Source organism: Perca fluviatilis, chromosome 20, assembly GCF_010015445.1.
Source record: "Perca fluviatilis chromosome 20, GENO_Pfluv_1.0, whole genome shotgun sequence".
In the NCBI taxonomy this organism is placed as follows: Eukaryota; Metazoa; Chordata; class Actinopteri; order Perciformes; family Percidae; genus Perca; species Perca fluviatilis.
Window position 1 is genome coordinate 6,818,006 of NC_053131.1, and position 23,660 is coordinate 6,841,665.

General features: G+C 42.4%; 6 non-coding genes and 4 pseudogenes across 6 annotated transcripts; all 10 read left to right on the plus strand.

The window, feature by feature from the left end:
- Positions 1–4,107: 4,107 nt before the first annotated feature.
- On the plus strand, positions 4,108–4,314 carry LOC120550058. The gene has a single exon (XR_005637545.1). It is a non-coding gene; the product is annotated as a small nucleolar RNA U3 (small nucleolar RNA).
- Positions 4,315–5,249: 935 nt separating this feature from the next.
- Positions 5,250–5,456, plus strand: LOC120550062. The gene has a single exon (XR_005637549.1). It is a non-coding gene; the product is annotated as a small nucleolar RNA U3 (small nucleolar RNA).
- Positions 5,457–10,767: 5,311 nt separating this feature from the next.
- LOC120550056 lies at positions 10,768–10,974 on the plus strand. The gene has a single exon (XR_005637543.1). It is a non-coding gene; the product is annotated as a small nucleolar RNA U3 (small nucleolar RNA).
- Positions 10,975–13,477: 2,503 nt separating this feature from the next.
- LOC120550071 lies at positions 13,478–13,674 on the plus strand (annotated as a pseudogene).
- A 2,338-nt stretch (positions 13,675–16,012) lies between these two features.
- Positions 16,013–16,220, plus strand: LOC120550064. Its single transcript, XR_005637551.1, has one exon. It is a non-coding gene; the product is annotated as a small nucleolar RNA U3 (small nucleolar RNA).
- A 1,045-nt stretch (positions 16,221–17,265) lies between these two features.
- Positions 17,266–17,452, plus strand: LOC120550073 (annotated as a pseudogene).
- Positions 17,453–19,795: 2,343 nt separating this feature from the next.
- On the plus strand, positions 19,796–20,002 carry LOC120550063. The gene has a single exon (XR_005637550.1). It is a non-coding gene; the product is annotated as a small nucleolar RNA U3 (small nucleolar RNA).
- Positions 20,003–21,053: 1,051 nt separating this feature from the next.
- On the plus strand, positions 21,054–21,240 carry LOC120550074 (annotated as a pseudogene).
- Positions 21,241–22,463: 1,223 nt separating this feature from the next.
- Positions 22,464–22,670, plus strand: LOC120550046. The gene has a single exon (XR_005637534.1). It is a non-coding gene; the product is annotated as a small nucleolar RNA U3 (small nucleolar RNA).
- Positions 22,671–23,077: 407 nt separating this feature from the next.
- On the plus strand, positions 23,078–23,251 carry LOC120550075 (annotated as a pseudogene).
- Positions 23,252–23,660: the final 409 nt, after the last annotated feature.

Here is a 23,660-nt window from a genome sequence, read left to right on the forward strand (position 1 = left end):
AGTTTTATATCAAACCATAAAAAACATTTATCATCCTCGTTAAATCCAGTTATAACTGCCTCTATTCATCTTCCAATCACACAAAATCCAGACAAAATACACAGATAAAAAAAAACAAAACATAAAAACTACTATAAAAATATTCACAGCATCTCACAATATAGTGCTTATCACAAATTGACCTCAAACAATAAAAATAAATATTAGGTAAAGTTTTCACTTCCTTAGAAAAGAGCGAATTCCAAAGCGAGTTTAGGTTTGAATTAGTTGTATCTGCTCTGGGGCCCATTCTTCGTACGTTGCTAACTCACTTAGCTGGATTTGATTGTTGGCGATTTGGCATGATCTTGGATTGTTTAGTTCTTCGACGCTCATCCTGGACTTGCTGTCATAGCAACAGGTGCGCAATCTTAAACCTGCTCGCGAGCAGGCTAATTTCATGTCAACAGGATTAGATCCCGGCTATATAAACGGAGGTGATATGGGAAGTCTGTCGCAGCCATGTCTTGTCCGTTTGTACGTCAGGAACCTGTTGCTGAAGGTGCCAGAATAATTCAAATAGCTTTTCGAAGCAATCGTGTTTTGCGAGATTAACAGGATCCTTTAGCGCAGCGCGATAATCTACTGATTGAGAGATATCGTTTTTCTCGGGAGGGTCTCCTCTACATTATCAACTTGTTGGAGCCACACGTTAAAAGTTTGACTCGTCGGAAAAGAGAACACAATGGCATTACAATGAACTACGCTAGGAAAAAATATGATCAATAACATATTGCAAAACATTACTACATAAAGTTATGCAGTTTTCACCTTCACAAGTCGAAGCAATTGACTCAATATTTATCTGTTGGAATGACTGTACCAGCCATTTGGATTATAGACATACTTAATTTAATGCAGCAACAAATTATTTACACTGTAGCAAGATGATTTAAAACTCATTTACCTGTAATGAAGGTGTTGCTGTTACTGGTCCCTGGCTGTAGGTCTAAGGAAGAGCTGCCCCCAGGGATGCCCTCCACAATGGGTCGGTTCGCATTTAGCCCAAGGGCCAGCTCTTCTGCCGGGGTATAATGTGGGGGTGCAGGACCACCACCTGTTTTTTTATGCTCTGACTTTTTCTTGGTTGCTGTTATAAACAGACAAACACATCATTTAAAATGTTTTTGGGTAAAAGAGACTAAACAGTAGAAGTAGAAAAGCTTACCAGTTTGAAGAATATTCTTGTACTTCACTTTTACTTGTTCCCATGTTCTAGTGGGTCCTGAGCTGGCTCTGACATTAAGCAATTATGAAATTATTAAAATACAAGAATATATACTGTAATAAGTGATATAACCATAACATGGAACGCTTACAGATTTAATTTGTCTGCTTCTTTTTGCCAGCCCTCTCTCCTGGCTTTTGCAGACTTTGAGGTGTTCCCTGGCGTTTTAACTATTGTTTCAAACTCAGCATACCCTTCCAGTAATAGTTCTTGCTCTGCTGCGTTGAAAAACTGAGCGCGCTCTTTGGCCATGGTGAGCAGCCAATAGCAGCGTTGCTGATCAAAGTTTCTGCTATTGATACATCACCCCTTTTAAACAAGCGCATGAACGCGCAATTATCTCACTAACTCAATCCAGCTATACTAATCATCAACAGCAGGTGTGTTCAAAGAACCTAATTAGCCAGATCATGATTAGCACGATGATATCATCTAGGATGTGTCATTTGATCTCGGATGTTTAAAGCAACGTACGAAGAATGGACCCCTGGCCAGAGAGAACTTATATGTTTAATAATGTTTAGTACAGCACACAGGCACACAGCACACACCTCACTGATTTATAAATAAGCAGCGTGGTTTCTAACACTTCACACTTTTTTCATAAACGGACATTTCACACTTTCCGTTTCCAAAAATAACATCATGCACAGCTGTCAGTTTTCAGAAAAGTGTTCGTTAACACGTACCCGTGTATATACGCCGTCGATGCCGTCAAGAGCATGCCAAAACCTGTAGGTGGCAGTGTAACGAGAAGCTCAAGCCCACCTTAGCCAATCAGAATCCCAAAAATAGCAACAACAGCAACCAATCACTTCCTCTTTCTCTCTCTTGGCTGCCTAAACCTCCGTTTGTCTCAGTTTACATTCAACCGTGCAAATGAAGATTTCAAAAATCTAAAAACTAAAGAGTTTTTTAGAAAGACTAGGTTTCAGAGGTGAATTTTCCGTTTGCGTGTAAAAGGAGGGCCACAAACGAAGGGAAATGTCTCCGTTTGTAAAAATAACCATGTACGTGTAAACAGGGTCTTAGTTAAAGGTAAAGCTATCGTTACTCACTCAAACAGGTGCAATAGGATTGTGCTGCACCACATTATGATCTAATCTGATAGATGTGTGTCAAAATATGTGACTTAAAGTAATAGTTCTTATGTCCTACAATAAGATGAGAGGATAACCCCTGTTATATCTGTGTATATAGGCGCTGACACACCAACCCGATTATCAGCCGTTGGACAGTCTGGCGAGGTCGGTGACTCGAGTCTGTTCGGTGTGTTCTGTGCTGTCGTCAGGAGGAGGAGGAGCCGTCGCCAAGCATGCGCCACCCGGTCAAGACGGGCATTTATTACTTTGCCGCATCCCGAACAGCTCCTGCTGGCGTGTGCCAGGTAAATCCGTCGTCATAATAGCAATCCGCCATGGAACAAGCGCACCTGCTCTTAAAGGGAATGTGAGATGACATCTGATTGGTTATTTTCACGTTACGCCCAAACCATAATAGCTACTTCAGACCAACCCATTTAAGATTTGCGTCGGGCACAAGAGTCGTTAGGCTCGTTCGAGATGAACTGCGCCTCGCCTGTAAAGCGGACGAGAGCAGGCGTCAGAAGCCGGGGGCGGTGACAAAAATCCGCTCTCAAGTCAGACATGTTTTCCAGCCGATTCCAGCAGCCTTCAGGCTAAACAGGATGTGACAGTAACACTGTGGTCCGATTCCGATTTAATAAAATGTTATCAGACCCATAAATCTGCTTGTACACAGTCTCCAGTTGTTTTTATTATGACAGAGTAGCTGTCAAAATGCTTTACGTGCAATCTGTTGCTGATTTTAATTAACAACACACTGTAGATGATCCATAATCTGAACAGATTTAGTCTCTCTGACTTCTAAACATAACTATCAGTCACACAACATGTGTTCTGCACAGAATACGCTTTTAAATTAGACAAATCGCAGTTAAAATCCCTCCAATTCAAAATCAATAAAAAGTTGACATAAAACGTCATCATGTTGAGTCGATTCTGAACCAATCAGCTGTTAGATCAGCTGAGAGGCCATAACCACGTACGTGTGAACAGGGTCTTAGTTAAAGGTAAAGCTATCGTTACTCACTCAAACAGGTGCAATAGGATTGTGCTGCACCACATTATGATCTGATCTGATAGATGTGTGTCAAAATATGTGACTTAAAGTAATAGTTCTTATGTCCTAGAATAAGATGAGAGGATAACCCTTTTATATCTGTGTGTATAGGCGCTGACACACCAACCCGATTATCAGCCGTCGGACAGTCTGGCGAGGTCGGTGACTCGAGTCTGTTCGGTGTGTTCCGTGATCGTCGTCAGTCGGAGGAGCCGTCGCCAAGCATGCGCCACCCGGTCAAGACGGGCATTTATTACTTTGCCGCACCCGAACAGCTCCTGCTGGCGTGTGCCAGGTAAATCCGCGGTCATAAAAGCAATCCGCCATGGAACAAGCGCGTCTGCTCTTAAAGGGAACGTGGGATGACATCTGATTGGTTTATTTCACGTTACGACCAAACCACACCTAGCTACTTCAGACCAACCCATTTTAGATTTGCGTCGGAAGAGTCATTCATCCTGCCGGTATAACAGCAACAGCGCCCGAGATCCACCCACTAAGCTACTTGCGTTTCACGTTTGACACTTGCGTTTCAGATCGTTAAAATAGGGCCCGTAGTGTTAATGCTGCTGTCAGCCTGTCTGTCTCTGATGACACTGTGAGAGTAGGAGGAGTGTCTTAGTGAGTGTCAGGAGTTGACCAGGAGTAGAAGTGCTCGTCTCCACACATAAGACCCTGAGAAACATCCAGAGCAAACCAAGACTATACTTTCAGGGATCATTTCTTTAGTTGTAGACTTGAGAAATGTGTTTCTAAAGAGTTTGGTCTTGCTGCCCATGATGAAGAGTTGAGATGTTTTCTTCAGAGCAGGAAACTGGTGGGAGGACTTTGTTTCTTCTCCACTGTTGAAGACTGTTCAGAGTTTCTCAGAGAGACTCTGAAGGAGGAAATATGATCTGAGTGGAGATTGTTGTGAAATTAGAGTTGTAAGACCTGTTTCTTAGGTACGTAAATTCTGAGGTCAGACTTTGCAGTGAATTTTGATTAACAAAAATTATGAAAAGTGTGCAGGAAGTTATGAACACAAATGAAGGGAAACTTCTCTTTCTGTAAAACATAACCATGTACGTGTAAACAGGGTCTTAGTTAAAGGTAAAGTTATCGTTACTCACTCAAACAGGTGCAATAGGATTGTGCTGCACCACATTATGATCTGATCTGATAGATGTGTGTCATAATATGTGAATTAAAGTAATAGTTCTTATGTCCTAGAATAAGATGAGAGGATAACCCTTTTATATCTGTGTGTATAGGCGCTGACACACCAACCCGATTATCGGCCGTCGGACAGTCTGGCGAGGTCGGTGACTTGAGTCTGTTCGGTGTGTTCCGTGATCGTCGTCAGTCGGAGGAGCCGTCGCCAAGCATGCGCCACCCGGTCAAGACGGGCATTTATTACTTTGCCGCACCCGAACAGCTCCTGCTGGCGTGTGCCAGGTAAATCCACGGTCATAAAAGCAATCCGCCATGGAACAAGCGCGTCTGCTCTTAAAGGGAACGTGAGATGACATCTGATTGGTTTATTTCACGTTACCACCAAACCACACCTAGCTACTTCAGACCAACCCATTTTAGATTTGCGTCGGAAGAGTCATTCATCCTGCCGGTATAACAGCAACAGCGCCCGAGATCCACCCACAAAGCTACTTGCGTTTCACGTTTGATACTTGCATTTCAGATCGTTAAAATAGGGCCCGTAGTGTTAATGCTGCTGTCAGCCTGTCTGTCTCTGATGACACTGTGAGAGTAGGAGGAGTGTCTTAGTGAGTGTCAGGAGTTGACCAGGAGTAGAAGTGCTCGTCTCCACACATAAGACCCTGAGAAACATCCAGAGCAAACGAAGACTATATTTTCAGGAATCATTTCTTTAGTTTTTGATTTGAAAAATGTGTTTCTAAAGAGTTTGGTCTTGCTGCCCATGATGAAGAGTTGAGATGTTTTCTTCAGAGCAGGAAACTGGTGGGAAGACTTTGTTTCTTCTCCACTGTTGAAGACTGTTCAGAGTATCTCAGAAGCACTCTGAAGGAGGAAACATAATCTGAGTGGAGCTTGTTGTGAAATTAGAGTTGTAAGACCTGTTTCTTAGTTACGTAATTTCTGAGGTCAGACTTTGCAGTGAATTTTGATTAACAAAAATTACGAAAAGTGTGCAGGAAGTTACGAACACAAATGAAGGGAAACATCTCTCTCTGTAAAACATAACCACGTACGTGTAAACAGGGTCTTAGTTAAAGGTAAAGCTATCGTTACTCACTCAAACAGGTGCAATAGGATTGTGCTGCACCACATTATGATCTGATCTGATAGATGTGTGTCAAAATATGTGACTTAAAGTAATAGTTCTTATGTCCTAGAATAAGATGAGAGGATAACCCTTTTATATCTGTGTGTATAGGCGGCTGTGTGTAATACACACAAACCCGATTATTGGCTGTCGGACAGTCTGGCGAGTCGGTGACTTCGGTTCTGTGCTGTCGTCAGTTGGAGGAGCCGTGCGCATCCATTTTGGCTGATTTGACTTGTTGAATTGGCCAGTGGTCAATCGGACTCAACGATCAGTCTGATTGGTGGAGTGCTTGCTCTTGACTAGCGAATCAGTGCACGAGAAAAGCTGACAACGCCAGTATCTTCTTATTACTAGCCATCGTATTTTCTTCCGTACAGCGAGTAATGACAACAACGATCCTTCTTGACTACTAGCAACGCTCTCTGATGAAAACGACTGACGACAGCGTGCTCCGTGTTTACTAAGTCTAGAGAGATGTTCCGTCATTTCCGCTTTTCACATTTCGACAGTAAAGATTAGTGCTGCCTGCTGTTATGGAGATGTATTACGTCTCGCACATGCGCAGAACGTACGCTCAAGACGGCGTCGCTTCGGTGCGTTCCGAGGCACTTTTTTGAGAGACGGGAGCCAAATGATCAGTCCGACTGCCTTTTCTTGCGACGGTCGGCCGTCAGGTTGGTGTGTCAGAGCCTTTACTGTTCAAGTACAGAGCTGGAGTCAGGAGCTAAGTTAGCTTAGCTTAGCATAAAGTCTGGAAGTAGAGGGACACTGGCACATGTGTGAAAAGTTCAAAAATACAGCCACCAACACCTCTAAAGCTCACTTATTAACACAAGGTAACATATTGGGTTTGTTTTCTGAGATCTCAGGTTGATGCATTTGAAAGCTCAGGAAAAGTTCAGATTATTTTCATACACTTCCCAACTTTCATGTGGTCCAAAGGGTCCATCTAGGGATGTGCATTACAAGTTAGCCCGTCGTACAAATGCTGTGGTGTGTGGCAAAGGTCTACGCTACATACTTTATGAAGTGGAACTGTTTTGGGATGGACTAAAGTTTCTCCATTCACCCAGAACATTTGTCTCAGGCTACAGTGCAGGTTGCCAGATATTCTGGGTTTGGGTGTGAACAACTTTTGGTGAAGATCTCTTTACGAACAAAGCAACCTCATTGTGATAGTAACTGGCTGTTGATCATCAATATGTCAAACTTAACTTAAACTTTTACAGACTGAATCTGGATCCCTATCTTAGTTGTACTGACTACTAAACTAAACTAAACTTTCAAAACTTAAAGAAATGAAATATCATGTAGATAAAAAACAATCTACATGTGACTCATTGGCAGCCCATTTTTTATAAATTACATTTCAGACTATTTCTTTTTAAGCCAAGTCACTGTGGCCCACATTCTGTATAGCTTGACAACACCAACAGACAGTGTGTGTGTTTATGTGTGTGTGTGTGTGTGTGTGTGTGTGTGTGAGTATGCGTGTGTGTGCGTGTGTGTGTGTGCGTGTGTGTGTGTGTGTGCGTGCATGCATGTGTGGTTACACAGAAAGGGTTAGGGGGAAATACGCTATATAAATGCAGATCATTGAGACTTAAATAAAATGTATGATTTAAATAAAATTTAATTGAATAATAAATGATATGTCATGCTGGTTTTGCACATTACCATTCTACACTACCCTCATTCTCATCAAACCAAAGTCTCTAGGTATATATGCATATATAAGCATTGAGTGAGTACATATAGTGTTATTGTATTCTAATTTAAACGTGTTTATATGTTCTATGTGTGTGTAGCATGAAGGGGCTACAGCTAACATTTTAGTATAAAACCCTGCTGTAAAACGATAAAGAACTGAACCTTGTACAGTACCTTGTAATATGTCTATTCATTATTTGACATTTACATTACATTTTGTATTTTGGGTCTTCAGAAAGCAATTACTGTAGACCCTTGACTTTTTTTCAAGTTTTGTGTTTTACCCTTTTTGCCACCAAAAGTAAATAAAGCAAAACAGGACTTTAGACATTTTCGCTCGTTAATTAAAACAAAAATATCTCATTCACACACATGCACTATAAGTATTAGTTGAGCTCATGTAAAGGCAACATGAGCGCTTGTATAGTTTCTCCTTTTTTTATTTTTTATGCCACAGATCCTCTAGGTCTGACTGGATGTCCCTGTGGTCGGCAGCCACTGCAGGATGCTCGGAGACTTTTCCTGACGTCATTACAGTGTTATCTCGGCTCTGTGCTTCTGGTTATCGTTATCAAGCAGCTGAAACTTCTTCTCCTCAGTCAGGTTACGATGTTTCGTCTAAGGGACTCTTTGTATGTGTTACCTGTCCCTGCTGCTGCAGATTGTGTGTGTGTGTGTGTGTGTGTGTGTGCGTGTGTGTGTGTGTGCGTGGTTACACAGAAACAAACACCATGACCACTACAGTACGTTTCTTTCTGTGCAGGTGTCATAAAACAAACATCAGTCAGTGATTCATTTTCACTCCTATTTTTTCACAATCTGATTTATGTAAATCCAAAAAAACTAAATTGTTTGATTCTGAGATGGAAAATTTTAAATGTAGTATCTGTTCTGGAGCTTTTGGTTGTTTCACATGATCTTCATGAGCAGATGGAGTTAGGCCAGAAGTCAGGGAGCTGTAGACCTTCTTTTACTGAGGCTCAGTGAGAGTGTACTTGAGCTAAATGCTTACATTAGCATGCTACCATGCTTACAGTGATAATGCCAGCATGTTGATGTTCATGTTTCCCATGTTGGTTTTGCATGTCAGCATGCAAACACTTGCTTATTAGCACGTATGTTGCATTCATCTGGCACATTTATTAGAAAAAGATTTGAATTATTTGACAGATTTCTTTAAGCTGACAAAAAGAGGAAGTGTTTTGATGTTTTCTCTCACTGAAAAGTGTTTTATCCATTTTTTTTTTAACATAATTTCGTTCCACAATGACACAAGGAGCGTTTTAGTCGATTTGACATGCAATCACAGTGTTGGCACATGGAGACTTTTGCAAAACATAAGCCAAATGAAAAGTGAAAGTATCCAAAATGATGCTGCTCAGACTTGTCTCAGCACCAGCCGACACCACAACGACCACAGGTTGAACGAGTGGAAACGTGTAATAATGGTCTTTAGGGAAACAGAGCATTTATAGGAAATGTTTTTGTTTTCAGTATCACGGAGGGAAAGTTCAGCTTTGAAACATGAGACTGAAACAACTGAAAAAATTAAATCTGTGTGGAGCGATGAGGAGGCTGTAACCTTCCTCACATTAATACATGAAACAAACAGAAATGTCACGGTGTTTTCCACCATTTAAAGTGTAGAGAATTAATACCACTAACTGTTTATCTCAAGGTGCAAAATCCATAATACTCGCATAACAGGCAATGCACATTCATTTTCTTTTTTTCCTGCAGATTTTCAACTTGTGCTAGTAAGACACAGGGAATCTCATAACCCTTAAATTGCCTCCTCGACTCCTCCACTTGCCTCCCTTCCTCGCATCTTAGTCCCTCTCACCGAGGAGGCACAGGAGGAGAGAGGAAATGAGCAAATGTTTTTTAGAGGGATGAGACGTCCTTTCCTCTGATGCTTCACATTAATTTGTCAGCTGTTTGGGCGGAGTTAGGGTCCTCGGGGCAGAAATAAGAGCTTTGAGACAGCCTTCACCGAGGAGGGCCATAACAACGTCCGGTTCAGGCGAGGACCGAGGAGTCGAGGAGTCGAGGAGCTATCAGACATAGAGGATGGATACCCGATGGATGGATAACCGAGCCGGGCCGGGTTTGGACAGATATTTAGAAATTGTGTTCGGGTTCGGGCCGGGCTCGGTCACATTCGCACGATAAGGCACTGAACATTTTAAATTTAAAACAGCTTATTATGTAGGTGCGCGCCTGTGTTACGCGTCTTTGCGCTGATGCGCTCATCTGTTGACATTTCCGAATGTCTTCCTACAGTTGCTTAATAAAAGCGGGCTTTCCACACAAACAAACGTACATGTGTCATTAGTATGAGAAAAAAATTTGATTTTAACTGTGTCGGGCTCAGGTCTTAATGTCGGGCTCGGGCCGGGTTCGGTTACTGCTCTGTCGGACGCGGACCGGGCTCGGATCCGCACTCTAATCAGAAACGGGTTATGAGATGCAGCCTTAGGGCCCTATCTTGCACTCAGCGCAATTGCCTTTGTACACCGACGCATGTATCATTCCTATTTTGCACCCGACGCACAGCAGACTTTTCCCTCCAAAGACGACGCGTCGATCAATTAGGGAATATATTTTTTGCCTCCCGGGCGGTTCAGCGAAAGAGTAACGGCTGTTCAGGTGCAAATGTTCCCTGGTGCTATTTTGCAGTTTCAGAAAACAATCCCACTACTGACCAGGAAAAACCGGGTCTGAAGTCTGTGCGCGCTAGTCTAAAGTCAGTGGCGCGTTATTCAGATGCTATTTTAGGGCGCATGCTTGGCCATAATGTAGCGTGCACAACATGCATACACTTTGCTTCTCTCATTTACACGGATGCAGCAGTTCCCATTTAGGAGATGCGCCCGAGGCGCCATAGCAACATCGCCAACCGGTCAAGACGGGCATTTATTACGCCGCATCCCGAACAGCTCCTGCTGGCGTGCACCAGGCAAATCCGCCATAATAGCAATCCGCCATGGAATAAACACGTCTGCTCTTAAAGGGAATGTGAGATGATGCTCTGATTGGTTTATTTCACTTTACGCCCAAACCACACCTAGCTACTTCAGACCAACCCATTTTAGATTTGCATCGGAGAGTCATTTATTCCGCCCGTTATAATAGCAACAGTGCCCGAGATCGCCTACAAAGCTACTTGCGTTTCACATTTGATACTTTTGCATTTCAGATCGTTAAAATAGGGCCCGTAGTGTTAATGCTGCTGTCAGCCTGTCTGTCTCTGATGACACTGTGAGAGTAAGAGGAGTGTCTTAGTGAGTGTCAGGAGTTGACCAGGAGTAGAAGTGCTCGTCTCCACACATAAGACCCTGAGAAACATCCAGAACAAACCAAGACTATACTTTCAGGGATCATTTCTGTAGTTGTTGATTTGAGAAATGTGTTTCTAAAGAGTTTGGTCTCGCTTCCCACGATGAAGAGTTGAGATGTTTCCTTCAGAGCAGCAAACTGGTGGGAAGACTTTGTTTCATCTCCACTGTTGAAGACTGTTCAGAGTTTCTCAGAGAGATTCTGAAGGAGGAAACATGATCTGAGTGGAGCTTGTTGTGAAATGGTAGTTACAAGACTTTTTTCTCAATTACAGAATTTCTGAGGTCTGACTTTGCAATGCCCTTTCAATAACAAAAAAGTAAATGTGCAGGAAGTTAAAAATCAAAAAGAAGTAGTTCTTAACCTCTGGTTACCAACATGAACTTTTCTGGGTATTTCTGTAGTATTTCATGTGTTGATGTGGTTACTGTTCCAGTTGTTGTTGGTGCTGACGGAAGTTTGAGCCTGACAGTTATAGTACAGTTCTGTTTGGTAATAACATCTGTAGTGTTTACATTTCTCAGAGCATTGAGGCTTTTACCACAAACTGATCTTGCATCGCCAGACCTATCTCCACGGCACTGTGGAGTAAGGCCTGCCTACACCACAGATGGATTCTGGGATAAAAGTGTTCCTTACTTTCCCTTACTTTAAATAGGAAGACGTAGGTTTAAACATTATAAATCAAGAAATAATGTTCAAGTCAATAATCCCAGTGGTCAAAAAATCCTCTGAATGAATCTCAGAAATCTCAGGTCAACTTCAACATTTCTTTGTTTGGTTTATTTGCCTGTTTGGTTGACTCATCCATTCACATGTTTGCAGTTTGGTGAACTGCCACTCAGCTGATGATATCAGAGCAGATGTCAGAACTGTCTCAGTGTTAATACTGTACAGTATTCAATGTGAACTTTCTAGTTTATTGGGATAAAGTTTTACTACTGAGGCCGGGTCCGTTTCCATCTGTCAGACCAAGAACATGACGTTTCCTTTGTGTAGTGTAGGGAAACCTTGTAGGTGTTGTGTCTGTCTGTGTTTAGCTTCCTCGTGACAGCAGGGGTTTAATGGGAAAACTGAAGGCAGCCAAATTGTCTCTGCTCTCTGTTTTTTGGGGTTAATTTGTAAGTAAACGTACTTTCTGCTTCATTTCATTTGCCATTTCCCCTCTTATTTTATCATCACTTTGAAGCGTCTCCAGTTGGTCAGTTAGGACAGAAGACAAACAACTTCTCTCCTTCAAGGTGGTTTATTAATGCTGGAATAATAATAGAACTTGTATACAAGGAATCAAGCAAAAGGATTACATGACACAAATGTGGGCCATCCTACTTCACCCTGGAGCTCCGTAGAAAGGCCCATTTCTTTGGTCTAACAGAAAGTTCTCATCCCCCACAGGGGTGTTGTCTCTTCCTATTGGGGCTCTTTTAATCCCGAGGTCTGTACTAAGAATCCAGATCAACATGTCCTGGATTCCTTTCAGTTACCCGGCTTCACTAACCCTAACAACCGTAGTCCCGGATAAGCTGTATCATGATGGTGGTTATCAACTAGTTCAATCAACCCAGGGTTTCCCAATCCAGCGATGCACGCGTTCACCATAAAAGCGCCGGTGTTTGCACAGCATAACCAATCGCAAACATCTACCAGAGTCTCATATTTTGCGTAAGAAGAGCAAACTATAATTCTACATAAATATGAGGAACACGACACCGGTTTTACAGGCAAAACGCAATACAGTCGCTGCTTCCTAAAACAGGAAAGAAAGCCAACGCTGTAAATGTGTAAATTACAACGCTTATCAATATCACTTCCCCATCAGTCAGGCACAAGATCTGACCATAATTACACTTGTGCTTTCCATAAACTGCCATTGCTTTAACCTATTATTTCAGTTGAAACCCTGGCAGTGGTGAGCAATTGTGAGAGAAAATAAAATATATAAAAACATAATTCAAACCCGGTTGGGCGCATTGGCAACACGGCTCAACAAGCCGACAAATAGCCTATACGTAATTCCCTCCGCTGAAAATCTATATCTTTCATAAAAATACCCATCAGTGAATATTAACGGGGTTGTCGGTCTCTAAATGTATTAACTGTTAAGAGCCCACCTCTCTCTCTCTCTGTCCGCGGCCCGAACTCGCCTCGATCTTCTAAGAACAGTGACGCCGTTATCAATCAAGTATTGATTGGTCAGTAGGCGCGCTTTACAACCGGTTGATCTCTAATCTCCAACATAACCTGCTCCCGACCAGAGTAGGTGTTCAGCATAAGTTACCATGGCGATTGAACCCGGTAACAAGTGATCCACCGTCGTGATACAGAAAATCCTGGGTTGAACCTGAAGTTACCTCGTTAACACCGAATCTTGCTTCGTAGTACAGGCCTCTGGTGAAGTCCTGAGTTTAACAAAGACGCTTTTCCTCCTGATGGTGAATGAGTGCCGTGGAGACTTTGACTTATTAAAGTTAAATGAAAGGGACGGATGATTCTTAAATGTTTTGGGGGTTTACGCGTCTGTCTGGCCTCACGTGACATTAAACCTGTAGTAACAGGAAATAGATGCCAAATGCCAAAGAAACAGTTCGTTTTATTGTGATATGTTCTGACAAGGAAATAAATGAATCTGTTACTGAGTGTAGGAGGAGTGTCTTAGTGAGTGTCAGGAGTTGACCAGGAGTAGAAGTGCTCGTCTCCACACATAAGACCCTGAGAAACATCCAGAAGTAACCAAGACTATACTTTCAGGGATCATTTCTTTAGTTGTTGACTTGCGAAATGTGTTTCTAAGGAGTTTGGTCTCTCTGCCCACGATGAAGACTTGAGATGTTTCCTTCAGAGCAGGAAACTGGTGGAAAGACTTTGTTTCTTCTCCGCTGTTGAAGACTGTTCATATAGATTCTGAAGGAGAAAAGATGATCTGAGTGGATCTTGTTGTGAAATTGTAGTTACAAGACTTTTTTCTCATTTACAGAGTTTCTGAGGTCAGACTTTGCAATGACCTTTCAATAAGAAAGAAGTAAATGTGCAGGAAGTTAAAAATGAATTAGTGCTGAACCTCTGGTTACCAGCCGGAGCTTTTCTGGGTATTTCTGTAATATTTCATGTCTCATCTCAGAGAGACTCTGGAGGAGAAAACATGATCTGAGTGGAGCTTGTTGTGTCTAAAACCAAGACTTTATCTGGAAAGTGGCTGCTTTTTTTCCCCATGTGGGTCCAGAAGCATCTAGGTGTTCCTTACTTTCCCTTGTTTTGAATAGGAAGACGTATGTTTAAACATTATAAACCAAGAAATAACGTTCAAGTCAATAATCCCAGCGGTCAAAAAATCATCTCAATGAATCTCAGAAATCTCAGGTCAACTTCAACATTTCTTTGTTTGGTTTATTTGCCTGTTTGGTTGACTCATCCATTCACATGTTCGCAGTTTGGTGAACTGCCACTCAGCTGATGATATCAGAGCAGATGTCAGAACTGTCTCAGTGTTAATACTGTACACTATTCCATGTGAACTTTCTAGTTTATTGGGGTTAAAGTTTTAGCACTGAGGCCAGGTCCTTTTCCATCTGTCAGACCAAGAACATGACGTTTCCTTTGTGTAGTGTAGGGAAACCTTGTTAGTGTTGTGTCTGTCTGTGTTTAGCTTCCTCGTGACAGCAGGGGTTTAATGGGAAAACTGAAGGCAGCCAAATTGTCTTTGCTCTCTGTTTTTTGGGGTTAATTTGTAAGTAAACGTACTTTCCGCTTCATTTCATTTGCCATTTCCCCTCTTATTTTATCATCACTTTGAAGCGGTCCAGTTGGTCAGTTAGGACAGAAGACAAACAACTTCTCTCCTTTAAGGTGGTTTATTAATGCTGGAATAATAATAGAACTTGTATACAAGGAATCAAGCAAAAGGATTACATGACAAAAATGTGGGCCGCAGGGGTGTTGTCTCTTCCTATTGGGGCGCTTTTAATCCAGAGGTCTGTACTAAGAATCCAGATCAACATGTCCTGGATTCCTTTCAGTTACCCGGCTTCACTAACCATAACAACCGTAGTCCCGCAAGCTCTATCACGCGGTGGTTATCAGCTCGTTCAGTCAACCCAGGGTTTCCCAATCCAGTGATGCACACGCGTTCACAAAAGAGGCGGTGTTTGCACAGCATAACCAATCGCAAACATCTACCAGAGTCTCATATTTTACGTAAGAAGAGCAAACTATAATTCTAGATAAATATGAGGAACACAGACCGCGTTTTACAGGCAAAACGCAATACTTCCTAAAACAGGAAGGAAAGCTGGTAAAGAAAGCCGACGCTGTAAATGTGTAAATTACAACAACGCGGCTTATCAATATCACTTCCCCATCAGTCAGGCACAAGATCTGACCATAATTACACTTGTGCTTTCCATAAACTGCCATTGCTTTAGCCTATTATTTCAGTTGCAACCCTGGCAGTGGTAAGCGATCGTGAGAGAAAATAAAATATATATAAAACATAATTCAAACCGGCGATTCGATACCGCGCCTCAACAAGCCGACAAATAGCCTATAACGTAATTCCCTCCGCTGAAAATCTATATCTTTCATAAAAATACCCATCAGTGAATGTTAACGGGGGTTGTCGGTCTCTAAATGTATTAACTTTTAAGAGCCCACCTCTCTCTCTCTCTGTCCGCACCGAGCTCCGCCTGATCTTCTAAGAACAGTGACGCCGTTATCAATCGAGTATTGATTGGTCAGTAGGCGGTGCTTTTACACCGGTTGATCTCTAATCTCCAACATAACCTGCTCCCGACCAGGGTAGGTGTTCAGCATAAGTTACCACGGCGATTGAACCCGGTAACAAGTGATCCACCGTCGTAATACAGAAAATCCTGGGTTGAACCTGAAGTTATCTCGTTAACACCAAATCTTGCTCGTTAGTACAGGCCTCTGGTGAAGTCCTGAGTTTAACAAAGACGCTTTTCCTCCTGATGGTGAATGAGTGCGTAGAGACTTTGACTAATTAAAGTTAAATGAAAGGGACGGATGATGCTTACAAAATGTTTTTGGTGTTTCACGTTTCGTCTGGCCTCACGTGACATTAAACCTGTAGTAACAGAAAATAGATGCCAAATACCAAAGAAAAGTTCTTTTACTTGTGATATGTTCCGACAAGAAATAAAATGAATCTGTCACTGAGTGTAGGAGGTGTTCTTAGTGAGTGTCAGGAGTTGACCAGGAGTAGAAGTGCTCGTCTCCACACACAAGACCCTGAGAAACATCAAGAAGAAACCAAGACTATACTTTCAGGGATCATTTCTTTAGTTGTTGACTTGAGAAAAGTGTTTCTAAAGAGTTTGGTCTCGCGCTGCCACGATGAGGAGTTGAGAGGTTTCCTTCAAAGCAGGAAACTGGTGGGAAGACTTTGTTTCTTCTCCACTGTTGAAGAATGTTCAGAGTTTCTCAGAGAGTCTCTGAAGGAGGAAACATGATCCTAGTGGAGCATGTTGTATAGCTAGTAAAAAAAAATGTCAACTCATGTGAAAGAAAACTATGAATCTGCTTAATAAGTTGCCTAATAAAAGCAAGCAAATGTACATGTGTCGTCAGTATGAGAAAAATGCCGGTTTTAACTGTATCGGGGTCGAGTCAGGCTCGGACATAAATATCTTAATCTCTGTCGGGGCCGGTTACTGCTCTGTCGGAACGCGGACCGGGCTTGGACAGGAAAATGCGCCCAATCCGCACTCTAATCGGATAAGACGCAAATCGATAAATTAGGGAATATATTTGCACTCCAGGGGTGGTTCAGAAAAAGGGGGCGTGTTCGACGCAAATGTTCCCTGGTGCTATTTTGCAGTTTCAGAAAACAATTCCGCCACTAACCAGGAAAAACCTGGTCTGAAGTCTGTGGCGCTAGTCTAAAGTCAGTGGCACGTTATTCAGATGCTATTTTAGGGGCACATGCTTGGCCATAATGTAGCGTGTGCACAACACGCATACACTTTGCTTCTCTCATTTACACGGATGCAGCAGTTCCCATTTAGGAGATGCGCCCGAGAGGCCGCAATAACATCGCCAACCGGTCAAGACAGGCATTTATTACTTTGCCGCATCCCGAACAGCTCCTGCTGGCATGCACCAGGCAAATCCGCCGTCATAATAGCAATCCGCCATGGAATAAACGCGTCTGCTCTTAAAGGGAATGTGAGATGACGCTCTGATTGGTTTATTTCACGTTACGCCCAAACCACACCTAGCTACTTCAGACCAACCCATTTTAGATTTGCGTCGGAAGAGTCATTCATCCCGCCGGTATAATAGCAACAGCGCCCGAGATCCGCCCACAAAGCTACTTGCGTTTCACGTTTGATACTTGCATTTCAGATCGTTAAAATAGGGCCCGTAGTGTTAATGCTGCTGTCAGCCTGTCTGTCTCTGATGACACTGTGAGTGTAGGAGGAGTGTTAGTGAGTGTCAGGAGTTGACCAGGAGTAGAAGTGCTTCGTCTCCGCAACACATAAAACCCCAAAAAAGCAAACAATCCAAGACTATACTTTCAGGGATCATTTCTTTAGTTGTTGACTTGAGTAATGTGTTTCTAAAGAGTTTGGTCTTGCTGCCCGCAATGAGGAGTTGAGATGTTTTCTTCAGAGCAGGAAACTGGTGGGAAGACATTGTTTCTTCTCCACTGTTCAGAGAGTTTCTGAAGGAGGAAACGTGATCTGAGTGGATCTTGTAGTGAAATTGTAGTTACAGGACTTCTTTCTCAATTAGAGAGTTTCTGAGGTCAGACTTTGCAATGACCTTTCAATAAGAAAGTAGTAAATGTGCAGGAAGATAAAAATGAGTTAGTGCTTAACCTCTGGTTACCAGCCAGAGCTTTTCTGGGTATTTCTGTAATATTTCATGTCTTATCTCAGAGAGACTCTGGAGGAGAAAACATGATTTGAGTGGAGCTTGTTGTGTCTAAAACAAAGACTTTATCTGGAAAGTGGCTGCTTTTTTTCCCCATGTGGGTCCAGAAGCATCTAGGTGTTCCTTACTTTCCCTTGTTTTGAATAGGAAGACGTATGTTTAAACATTATAAACCAAGAAATAACGTTCAAGTCAATAATCCCAGCGGTCAAAAAATCATCTCAATGAATCTCAGAAATCTCAGGTCAACTTCAACATTTCTTTGTTTGGTTTATTTGCCTGTTTGGTTGACTCATCCATTCACATGTTCGCAGTTTGGTGAACTGCCACTCAGCTGATGATATCAGAGCAGATGTCAGAACTGTCTCAGTGTTAATACTGTACACTATTCCATGTGAACTTTCTAGTTTATTGGGGTTAAAGTTTTAGCACTGAGGCCAGGTCCTTTTCCATCTGTCAGACCAAGAACATGACGTTTCCTTTGTGTAGTGTAGGGAAACCTTGTTAGTGTTGTGTCTGTCTGTGTTTAGCTTCCTCGTGACAGCAGGGGTTTAATGGGAAAACTGAAGGCAGCCAAATTGTCTTTGCTCTCTGTTTTTTGGGGTTAATTTGTAAGTAAACGTACTTTCCGCTTCATTTCATTTGCCATTTCCCCTCTTATTTTATCATCACTTTGAAGCGGTCCAGTTGGTCAGTTAGGACAGAAGACAAACAACTTCTCTCCTTTAAGGTGGTTTATTAATGCTGGAATAATAATAGAACTTGTATACAAGGAATCAAGCAAAAGGATTACATGACAAAAATGTGGGCCGCAGGGGTGTTGTCTCTTCCTATTGGGGCGCTTTTAATCCAGAGGTCTGTACTAAGAATCCAGATCAACATGTCCTGGATTCCTTTCAGTTACCCGGCTTCACTAACCATAACAACCGTAGTCCCGCATAAGCTCTATCACGACGGTGGTTATCAGCTCGTTCAGTCAACCCAGGGTTTCCCAATCCAGTGATGCACACGTTCACATAAAAGAGGCGGTGTTTGCACAGCATAACCAATCGCAAACATCTACCAGAGTCTCATATTTTACGTAAGAAGAGCAAACTATAATTCTACATAAATATGAGGAACACAGACACGGTTTTACAGGCAAAACGCAATACTTCCTAAAACAGGAAGGAAAGCTGGTAAAGAAAGCCGACGCTGTAAATGTGTAAATTACAACGCTTATCAATATCACTTCCCCATCAGTCAGGCACAAGATCTGACCATAATTACACTTGTGCTTTCCATAAACTGCCATTGCTTTAGCCTATTATTTCAGTTGCAACCCTGGCAGTGGTAAGCGATCGTGAGAGAAAATAAAATATATAAAAACATAATTCAAACCGGTGTGCGCATTGGCAACACACGGCTCAACAAGCCGACAAATAGCCTATACGTAATTCCCTCCGCTGAAAATCTATATCTTTCATAAAAATACCCATCAGTGAATGTTAACGGGGTTGTCGGTCTCTAAATGTATTAACTTTTAAGAGCCCACCTCTCTCTCTCTCTGTCCGCGCACCGAGCTCCGCCTGATCTTCTAAGAACAGTGACGCCGTTATCAATCGAGTATTGATTGGTCAGTAGGCGGTGCTTTTACACCGGTTGATCTCTAATCTCCAACATAACCTGCTCCCGACCAGGGTAGGTGTTCAGCATAAGTTACCACGGCGATTGAACCCGGTAACAAGTGATCCACCGTCGTGATACAGAAAATCCTGGGTTGAACCTGAAGTTATCTCGTTAACACCAAATCTTGCTTCGTAGTACAGGCCTCTGGTGAAGTCCTGAGTTTAACAAAGACGCTTTTCCTCCTGATGGTGAATGAGTGCCGTAGAGACTTTGACTAATTAAAGTTAAATGAAAGGGACGGATGATGCTTACAAAATGTTTTTGGTGTTTACGCGTTTGTCTGGCCTCACGTGACATTAAACCTGTAGTAACAGAAAATAGATGCCAAATACCAAAGAAAAAGTTCTTTTACTTGTGATATGTTCCGACAAGAAAATAAATGAATCTGTCACTGAGTGTAGGAGGAGTGTCTTAGTGAGTGTCAGGAGTTGACCAGGAGTAGAAGTGCTCGTCTCCACACACAAGACCCTGAGAAACATCAAGAAGAAACCAAGACTATACTTTCAGGGATCATTTCTTTAGTTGTTGACTTGAGAAAAGTGTTTCTAAAGAGTTTGGTCTCGCTGCCCACGATGAGGAGTTGAGAGGTTTCCTTCAAAGCAGGAAACTGGTGGGAAGACTTTGTTTCTTCTCCACTGTTGAAGAATGTTCAGAGTTTCTCAGAGAGTCTCTGAAGGAGGAAACATGATCCTAGTGGAGCATGTTGTATAGCTGTAAAAACTAAATGTCAACTCATGTGAAAGAAAACTATGAATCTGCTTAATAAGTTGCCTAATAAAAGCAAGCAAATGTACATGTGTCGTCAGTATGAGAAAAAATGCGGTTTTAACTGTATCGGGGTCGAGTCAGGCTCGGACATAAATATCTTAATCTCTGTCGGGCTCGGTTACTGCTCTGTCGGAACGCGGACCGGGCTTGGACAGGAAAATGCGGCCCAATCCGCACTCTAATCGGATAAGACGCAAATCGATAAATTAGGGAATATATTTGCACTCCAGGGGGTGGTTCAGCAAAAAGAGGAGGCGTGTTCAGGCGCAAATGTTCCCTGGTGCTATTTTGCAGTTTCAGAAAACAATTCCGCCACTAACCAGGAAAAACCTGGTCTGAAGTCTGTGGCGCTAGTCTAAAGTCAGTGGCACGTTATTCAGATGCTATTTTAGGGGCACATGCTTGGCCATAATGTAGCGTGTGCACAACACGCATACACTTTGCTTCTCTCATTTACACGGATGCAGCAGTTCCCATTTAGGAGATGCGCCCGAGAGGCCGCAGTAACATCGCCAACCGGTCAAGACAGGCATTTATTACTTTGCCGCATCCCGAACAGCTCCTGCTGGCATGCACCAGGCAAATCCGCCGTCATAATAGCAATCCGCCATGGAATAAACGCGTCTGCTCTTAAAGGGAATGTGAGATGACGCTCTGATTGGTTTATTTCACGTTACGCCCAAACCACACCTAGCTACTTCAGACCAACCCATTTTAGATTTGCGTCGGAAGAGTCATTCATCCCGCCGGTATAATAGCAACAGCGCCCGAGATCCGCCCACAAAGCTACTTGCGTTTCACGTTTGATACTTGCGTTTCAGATCGTTAAAATAGGGCCCGTAGTGTTAATGCTGCTGTCAGCCTGTCTGTCTCTGATGACACTGTGAGTGTAGGAGGAGTGTTAGTGAGTGTCAGGAGTTGACCAGGAGTAGAAGTGCTCGTCTCCACACATAAAACCCTGAGAAACATCCAGAACAATCCAAGACTATACTTTCAGGGATCATTTCTTTAGTTGTTGACTTGAGTAATGTGTTTCTAAAGAGTTTGGTCTTGCTGCCCGCAATGAGGAGTTGAGATGTTTTCTTCAGAGCAGGAAACTGGTGGGAAGACATTGTTTCTTCTCCACTGTTCAGAGAGTTTCTGAAGGAGGAAACGTGATCTGAGTGGATCTTGTAGTGAAATTGTAGTTACAGGACTTCTTTCTCAATTAGAGAGTTTCTGAGGTCAGACTTTGCAATGACCTTTCAATAAGAAAGTAGTAAATGTGCAGGAAGATAAAAATGAGTTAGTGCTTAACCTCTGGTTACCAGCCAGAGCTTTTCTGGGTATTTCTGTAATATTTCATGTCTTATCTCAGAGAGACTCTGGAGGAGAAAACATGATTTGAGTGGAGCTTGTTGTGTCTAAAACAAAGACTTTATCTGGAAAGTGGCTGCTTTTTTTCCCCATGTGGGTCCAGAAGCATCTAGGTGTTCCTTACTTTCCCTTGTTTTGAATAGGAAGACGTATGTTTAAACATTATAAACCAAGAAATAACGTTCAAGTCAATAATCCCAGCGGTCAAAAAATCATCTGAATGAATCTCAGAAATTTCAGGTCAACTTCAACATTTCTGTTTGGTTTATTTGCCTGTTTGGTTGACTCATCCATTCACACATTTGCAGTTTGGTGAACTGCCACTCAGCTGATGATATCAGAGCAGATGTCAGAACTGTCTCAGTGTTAATACTGTACACTATTCCATGTGAACTTTCTAGTTTATTGGGGTTAAAGTTTTAGCACTGAGGCCGGGTCCTTTTCCATCTGTCAGACCAAGAACATGACATTTCCTTTGTGTAGTGTAGGGAAACCTTGTTAGTGTTGTGTATGTCTGTGTTTAGACTGGAGCTTCCTCGTGACAGCAGGGGTTTAATGGGAAAACTGAAGACAGCCAAATTGTCTCTGCTCTCTGTTTTTTGGGGTTAATTTGTACTTTTGTTTTTTGGGGTTAAAAACGTACTTTCCGCTTCATTTCATTTGCCATTTCCCCTCTTATTTTATCATCACTTTGAAGCGGTCCAGTTGGTCAGTTAGAACAGAAGAGAAACAACTTCTAAGGTGGTTTATTAATGCTGGAATAATAATAGAACTTATATACAATGAATAAAGCAAAAGGATTACATAACACAAATGTGGGCCATCCTACTTCACCCTGGAGCTCCGTAGAATGGCCCCTTTCTTTGGTCTAACAGAAAGTTCTCATCCCCGCAGGGGTGTTGTCTCTTCCTATTGGGGCGCTTTTAATCTGTACTAAGAGGGTAGGTGGAGTGTCTCAGTGAGTGTCAGGAGTTGACCAGGAGTAGAAGTGCTCGTCCCCACACACAAGACCCTGAGAAACATCCAGAAGAAACCAAGACTATACTTTCAGGGATCATTTCTTTAGTTGTTGACTTGAGAAATGTGTTTCTAAAGAGTTTTGTCTCGCTGCCCACGATGAAGAGTTCAGATGTTTCCTTCAGAGCAAGAAACTGGTGGAAAGACTTTGTTTCTTCTCCACTGTTGAAGACTGTTCAGAGTTTCTTAGAGGGACTCTGAAGAAGGAAACATGATCTGAGTGGAGCTCGCTGTGTAGCTGTGAAAAGTAATTTTGAAGTAATGTAACTCTTCACCTTCAGTTTTCTACCATTACAAATCTGCTTAATAAGTTGTTTAATAAAAGCGGGCTTTCCACACAAACAAACATACATGTGCCGTTAGTATGAGAAAAGAAAGTAAAGGTTTTAAATGTGTCGGGCTCGGACATAAATATCTTAATGTCGGGCTCGGCCCGGGTTCGGTTACTGCTCTGTAGGACGCGGACCGGGCTCGGACAGAAAAATGCGGCCCGATCCGCACTCTAATCAGAAACGGGTTATGAGATGCAGCCTTAGGGCCCTATCTTGCACTCAGCGCAATTGCCTTTGTACACCGATGCATGTATCATTCCTATTTTGCACCCGACGCACAGCAGACTTTTCCCTCCACAGACGCACGTCGAAAATGTGTTTCTAAAGAGTTTAGTCTCGCTGCCCGCGATGAAGAGTTGAGATGTTTCCTTCAGAGCAGGAAACTGGTGGGAAGACTTTGTTTCTTCTCAACTGTTGAAGACTGTTCAGAGTTTCTCAGAGAGACTCTGAAGGAGGAAACATGGTCTGAGTGGAGCTTGTTGTGAAATTGGAGTTGTAAGATTTGTTTCTCAATTACATAATTTCTGAGGTCACACTTTGCAATGACTTTTGATTAACGAAACTTATGAAGAGTATGCAGGAAGTTATGAACACAAATGAAGGGAAAAATCTCTGTCTGTAAAACATAACCACGTACGTGTAAACAAGGTCTTAGTTAAAGGTAAAGTTATCGTTACTCACTCAAACAGGTGCAATAGGATTGTGCTGCACCACATTATGATCTGATCTGATAGATGTGTGTCAAAATATGTGACTTAAAGTAATAGTTCTTATGTCCTAGAATAAGATGAGAGGATAACCCTTTTATATCTGTGTGTATAGGCGCTGACACACCAACCCGATTATCGGCCGTCGGACAGTCTGGCGAGGTCGGTGACTCGAG